The sequence below is a fragment of the Pelodiscus sinensis genome, chromosome 3, assembly GCF_049634645.1.
Source record: "Pelodiscus sinensis isolate JC-2024 chromosome 3, ASM4963464v1, whole genome shotgun sequence".
Lineage (NCBI taxonomy): Eukaryota > Metazoa > Chordata > Testudines > Trionychidae > Pelodiscus > Pelodiscus sinensis.
In genome coordinates this window covers 32,856,884-32,863,926 of record NC_134713.1, presented here as the reverse complement: position 1 = coordinate 32,863,926, position 7,043 = coordinate 32,856,884, and the positions used below count along the sequence as shown (strand labels likewise).

At 42.1% G+C, this 7,043-nt stretch overlaps 1 long non-coding RNA gene across 1 annotated transcript; it reads right to left on the bottom strand.

Annotated features, from left to right (window-relative positions):
- Positions 1 to 2,113: 2,113 nt before the first annotated feature.
- Positions 2,114 to 5,050, bottom strand: LOC142827579 (uncharacterized). Its single transcript, XR_012902255.1, has 3 exons — positions 4,862 to 5,050; positions 2,603 to 2,812; positions 2,114 to 2,435 (listed from the first exon to the last, which is right to left on the bottom strand). It is a non-coding gene; the product is annotated as an uncharacterized LOC142827579 (long non-coding RNA).
- Positions 5,051 to 7,043: the final 1,993 nt, after the last annotated feature.

Genomic DNA, 7,043 nt, shown 5'->3' with positions numbered 1-7,043 from the left:
TTCCCAACCATCCATGTGAATGTCAGTGAAACGGTCCACCACTTGTGATCCACCAGCACTTGCAGTGACTTGGAGAAGTACTCCTTGCAGTTGATGTACTCCAAGGCAAGGTGTACAGGGGCTAGAACGGGGATATGCATTCTGTCCATGGCCCCACTGAAGTTACGGAAGCCCATTGTGGCAAAGCCATCCATTATGGAGTCCACGTTTCTCAGAGTCACAACCCTCCACAGCAAGATGTTATTGATCTTCTTGGCTGCTTGTATAACAACAGCCCTCACTGTAGATTTCTCCACTCCAAACTGATTCACCACTGACCAGCAGCTGTCTGGCATTGCAAGCGTCCATAGGGCAATTGCCACATGCTTCTCCATAGTCAGAGCAGGTCTCATTCAGGTATTCTTGCACCTCAGAGAAGGGGATAGCCTTTCTCAAAGTTCCAGGAACGTGGACTTCCACATTTGGAAGTTCTGTAGCCAGTGCTGATCGTCCCACATGTGTATCTCAATGCAGTCCCACCAGTCCGAGCTTGTCTCATGGCAACAGAACTGGAGTTGCATTGTGTCCAGTATATTGACTGGCACTGTGCTAGCATAAGCAGTGCCTCTCCATGCAACACTGAGCTTTGTCCTTGTCCTCTTCCTGGTGGGGCGATATGCATACACTCTCCAAATAGTGTGCCATTAGGCACGCCACAACACAGATCAGCATCACAATGCTTTGCTGCACAGCGGGCCCAGTGCTGCTAGGACATCTGAGCGGGCAACTGGGGCACAATAAGGTGCAAGAACACTGCCTCCCTTTTATCTCATGCAAGGGTGGGAGGGAATAGGCGAGTGCCTTATGGGACACTGGCAACATGAGCCCCTCTAACCATCTGCTGCACAGTTTTCATCACAGTGGGCACTGTGAGCATAGCCCAGAATGCAAAGCTGCTCACAGTGACTCACTCTCTGAGTGGTAAGAAATCGACCATATTAGATTTGACCTTATCTCATAGTTTAGATATGCCCTAAGTGGGTAGAGAGCACAAGACATGGGATCACAAATAGCATTTATACTAACAGATGAAACACAAAAGATCCTCTTCTGATTCCGGTGGGTGCACAAATGCATATATGGTGATAGGAACCAAGAGCGAACAACAGCAGAGTGCACTGTTGAAAAGGAATAGTCAGACAGTTTCATGATTTGTTAAAAATCCCTAATACAACAATTATCATTAAAAGTGATTTTTCTACTACATAACTGACAAGTAAATTATCACGTCTGTATCCGCATGTTGAGTTAGTGCTTCACCTTTGCCAGTAAACAAAGACGAGGGAGAAAAAAAAACGACTTGGTGCTTTCAGTTACAAAGAAATTTCTTTCAAGGAACCAAGCTGTTTGTTCTTCCTTCTATAGTATATTACTTTAAAAAAACCCAGCTATAATTAGATGAAGTGGTAGCATAAAGCCAAAAGAGCTTTCTCTGGAAATCAAGGAAATCTTACTTCATTTACTACCATGTCTTTGGATGTATTCTTCCACCATTGTTTTCATTCCTACAGCCATCCTTAAAAATGTAAAAAGGCAAATTAATAATTAATAAAATAAAAGTGTTTATTCTGTTTTATTGAACACTGAAGATATATAATGGACAAACAGATAGAGTAGTGGGTCACATAGAATCTAGAGCTTCATTTAAATTAATCTGTATTTCCTTCCATACTTCCTGGCATTTCGCAGAAAAAAGAAAATCTAATCTTTGATTTGTCTTTCAGGGTTATTATATTATACAGCTATCTGGAGTAAGAAATAGTGGGGGGTAAAGAAATAGAGAACTTGTAACTACTGCTGCTTTATCAGAGATCAATAACAATTAGGCATTACCAGCAAACATACCTGGGCAGAGAAGATAAGTGAAATCAGAGTTCCTTCAATGTAAACCCCATTTTCAAAAGCGGCGAGGAGTCCTGTGGCACCTTAGTCTATCACGGCTACCCCTCTGATACTTGACCCATTTTCAAAGGTGATTTAGAGCCAAAATATTTAAAGGAGTTAGTCACTTACGTAATTTTGAAAGTCCCACTGGGCACCTATTTGCATATTTTTATGCCTACATACCTTTAAATCTGTCCCTTAGGCTCTTATGTGCCATAGTGTCTATCAACACAGCTCTGGAGCCCAGCAATTCAAAAGGGCGTGGGGCTTCCAGCTGCTGCAACTAAGGCAGTGCCTAGAACCCTGGCTCCTGTAAATTGCTGCTGGAGCACCATGCAGCACTTTGTCCAGGGCTGAGGTGTGGGAGGAGGCGTGCCATGGTCCGGGCAGCTGGGCAACTGTCCCCAATTCTGCCTCTTCTGCCTGAGGCTCTTCCCCTTCCAGGAGTGTGAAACGAGCTCTCCCAAACTTGCATGGTGCCTGGCGAAGCAGTCAGTTTCCCTGGGGACAGACTAAAAAATGGGGAAATATAAGTTTATAAAATGGAGACATTGGACATCACTTTTGCAATAGCAAAAGATAAGAGAAAAATTTTGTTATGGAGAGATATGGCCTACCATCAGTTGCTGGAAGAAAAGGAAAGGATATTGCATCTGGACCTATTCCTTCACTCACTTACCCCAATGCAACTCCTCTGACCTCAGTGTAATTACTCCTTCTTTATGCCATTGCATGTGAATAAAGAATCCAGTTATGTCTCCCAATGACCTATCCAGTGAAGTCTTCAGGGTCTATCTATTCACAAGATTTCTCTGCTCTTTCATACATGTGAAGATGCTACTGAAAAGCTTCCCCAAGCTTTCGATCAACTGTTTTCTTCTGAAGAGCTCTAGAAATAACACAGGCTAAAGGTCAAAGTCAGCAAAAGTGAAAAATCAATGCCAAATACAATTGTTGACAGTCACATAATCATTGCCGGGGATGTGTTGTGCGAACACTCTATATACCCTGTGTTGTTGTGCACATCCATATGTAACTATTTCTGTTTAGACCTTTTTAATTGTGTACACAAATTCCCATTATTTATATTTCCCAATGAAAATTTACGACTCCCCATTTTGCTCAGTGAAAGTGGTGAGCTTTGGGAATTGCTTTCAAAACCACCTCATTTGAATCACTTCAGCTCATTTCTTCCTTGTAGGAGAAGATGAAAGTGTGCCTCTATCTTATGTTTCCCTCTGCTAACACACACAACCAGGTACTCATATTATCAAAAAAAGAAAAAGAACTAGATCAGCAAACTTGTTCTCTCTTTTTCCCAGTGTTTCTTTGACTGCATAATTGAAACACAGAAAAAAATTGCTTAAAAGAAAGAGGCACAGATGTTTTCCTCACAGGTACCACAAATAACTTTAAAGTGTCCTAACTGAGTATAGCCTGTGAATATATTTCATGCCTCACTCACTGAGAATTAGCATTGAAAGTCATCACAGTGAACACAGGGAACTGGATGAATTTCAATCTACTGCAGAAACCAGCCACTTATGTTGTTTGATGTCAGCTGCAGTCACATCACTGCAGACATCTTTTGCAAGACTAGCAAAAGAAGCATTGTCATTTTTGACATGGCTGCCTGTCCCTTTTCACTGCTCGAGTGACAGCATTCAGAGCACTCTTCCTGTTGCTCAGTGTATATAACAAACCCAGGTGCAGAGACGATTCTCCCAGGCTTCCCTTTGAGGACTGTCAGATCAGCTCTGTTTCTTTTAAAAGCATTCCCCTGGACCAGCTGACATTTATGCAAGCTACATAACACTGAAGAATCAAGATTTCAGGCAACTGATACCACTTTGGGGACACATAAGCACTAATCTAAATGAAAGTTATGAAACGAGAATTAACAATACATGCAACTTTATGCCGCTGGGGTAAGGAAACACATTACAACATTAAGAGAGTTCAGAAAAGCATCTTCAGTGTGCAGGCAAAATAACTCAAGTTCATGTTTTAACACTGCCATTGTTATCCTTTTAACCCACTCCTTTATCATCAATACTGTGTTAGAAAATAGCCTCATGAAACCTGTAATAGAGGGCACAAAAGGGGGATTTTCAATGGCAACCAGGGCCTTTGAAAATCCTCTCCAAAGTAGCAATATTCAAATGCCAAAATACAAGTCCAAATAGGTGCCTTTTATGGTACATTGTTAGTACCATAAGGGAATTAGTACTAACATCTACAAGTGATGGGTGAATTTTATGTTTTAAGCATGTGGTTGGTGTGATGTTCAGCCCCCATGCTTTGTGAAATGGACTTATAGACATAAATGTGCATAACTCGAAGGTGCTTTGAGCAAGTTACTTCATATAACCTATCAATCTTCATGTCTTAATCTGCTGGATCTGTTTATCTTATTTTGGTGTATGTATCATTCTTGTGTGCAAAATTAGGCTGTTACCCTCAATGTCTTGATGACAGACTGTTAAACAATCTCTTTTGTCCTTTAAGTCTTAGTAGTGGTTAGTTTGGGGAGTTAACATGGCCAACCCAACTGGTCAGGCTATTTCCCATGCAAAAAGGGAATCTTTAAAAACAATAGGAAAGTAGGAGTCTGATTCCCGAAGGAAGGAACCAAAGACCCCAGTGTGAGGAACAGCCCTGGTTTTGAAAGGCTTGGCCAGGAAAGAAACAGTTTTGGGGAGTTTGTAGTACGTTTGTAATAAGTTTGTACTGGAGTTTTAGTGTAGAAGTAGCTAAGCATTTTCTGTTATTTTGAGTTTGTAATCTACTTCGCTGTGTCTGTTCTCACTTATAGCCACTTAAATCCTATTGCTTGTACTTAATAAAATCACTTTTACTTACTATCAAGCCCAGTGTAAATAATTATTACCTGGGGGAGCAATCAGTATGTACATTTCTCCTGTTAAAGGGAGCTTACCCAAATAATTCATTGGAGGTTGTGATCCCATTTGGGGAGTGGTATCCCAGGAGGCTGGGGCCTCAAACTCTCCTTGGACATAAAGAGGTTCAGTGTCTGTACTGCTTCTCTAAGGGTGGCATTGATCTCAGCTTGGTGTCTTGGCTGGGGAGACCAGGGAGCTGGCCCAACAGGACAGGGTGGTGAGGAGCCCCAGAGAGCAGGAAGGCAAGTGGAGGTGGCCTTGCTAGCACTCCGGGAGGCACCACGAGGAGTCTTCTGTGACCTCGCCTCATGGTGAAGCACCTAATTTGCATACAAGCAGCCAAACTTTCAGGATAACTGTCCAAACCTCTTCAATCCACCAAATTGGACTAAAAAACATATGAAAGCAGACTTATTGGTGTGGTCACTAGCAATGCCTCTTTCAGCTCAAAATACCAAGAGAAGGCCCTTTTTATGTATTGTGACACTTCTCCGATGATGCATGGTTGGAAACTAAGGGCAAAAAAAATTAATATTTCAGCACACTTTGGAGGTCTCACAAAAGTCTAAGGAGAGCTGAAATCTCAGCTATTAGGGTATGTCTACACTACCCTGCTAGTTCGAACTAGCGGGGGTAATGTAGTCATCCGCACTTGCAAATGAAGCCCAGGATTTGAATTTCCCGGGCTTCATTTGCATGAAGACGGCCAGCGCCATTTTTAAATGCCGGCTAGTTCGGACTCCGTGCTGCGCGGCTACACGTGGCATGGACTAGCTAGTTCGGATTAGGCTTCTAATCCGAACTAGCTGTAAACCTCGTGGAACAAGGTGTATAGCTAGTTCGGATTAGAACCCTAATCCGAACTAGCTAGTCCGTGCCACGTGTAGCCGCGCGGCACAGAGTCCGAACTAGCAGGCATTTAAAAATGGTGCCGGCCGGCTTCATGCAAATGAAGCCTGGGAAATTCAAATCCCGGGCTTCATTTGCAAGTGCGGATGACTACATTACCCCCGCTAGTTCGAACTAGCGGGGTAGTGTAGACATACCCTTAGTTCCTTCAGGAAGAGCTCCTTAAAAATGAGACAGGAAAAAAAGGTTCTCTAAGACAAAGATAAACAATTCTACTTTTGAGGATAAACTTCCCAGTTCTCCTTCCATTACCTGCAAAGGATGAAATTCATCCCCTTACTTAAAGGCCAGGAAAAAAGCCTATACACTACATTAATCCCACTCACACCCTATTTTCTTATTTTAAATGGGATTTACATAGGGCAGAGGTTTGTGCTGACCTTCTGAACGGGGATGAATTTCACCTACAAAGAGAAATCAAGGTTTCAGCTTTGAGCCACCTCTTCATTTTCTTCATTTGACCCTTCGTTCTTCTCCAACTCAGCAGCTGTCTATACTGCATTATTCTTCAGATGGCAGGTGGCACATTAAGATTCAAAGGACTTTTTACACCCTACCAGAGATTTTCATTACAGTTATTGATATTATGTGTTAAAAGATTAATGATTTGGAGCCCTTAATATCAGGAAATGATGTCTCTAACTATACAGCTTTGACCTCAAGTCTGAAGTCTGCACTGCAGTTTCCTCCTCTGTGTAGATGTTTCTAAAAGCCTGGCTGAGTGGCTTATTGGCTAGGATAACAGCTTCTAGAGTTTTCACCTCTGCTAATCTACTCTACATACTGTTCTTCACCGAAAAGAACAACGAAAAAGCAAACATGGTTTATGAATACATGTCAAGGTTCACACCTACAGTATGTCTCCACAGCAGCATTATTTCAGAATAACTGACATTATTTCGAAATAACAAAATGCACATCTACACAGCAAGCCATTTATTTTGAAAAAATGTGAGATGGAGGACTTCGTACTCTGATTCATGAGGAGTGAGGGAAGTCAAAGGAAGAGTGTTTTTCCTTGACTTCTGCTGTGTAGACAGTGCCAAAAGCCGAGTTAAGCTATTTTTACTTAAGCTACGCAATTGATGTAGCTGAAGTTGCATATCTTAATTTTGCCCTGCTGTGTAGACATGCCCCTAGTGAGCTCATCATCTTCGTCTGGTATGCAAGTCTTCCATATCCAGCATTCAACAAACAAAATGGGTATTACCTGGCTTTTCTCAGCTCCACCAGATACAGTGAATTTACACGAAGCATGAAGGAATTGACTTTACAGTGTTTAAATTTTGCTAAGGTTACAGGAGAAGG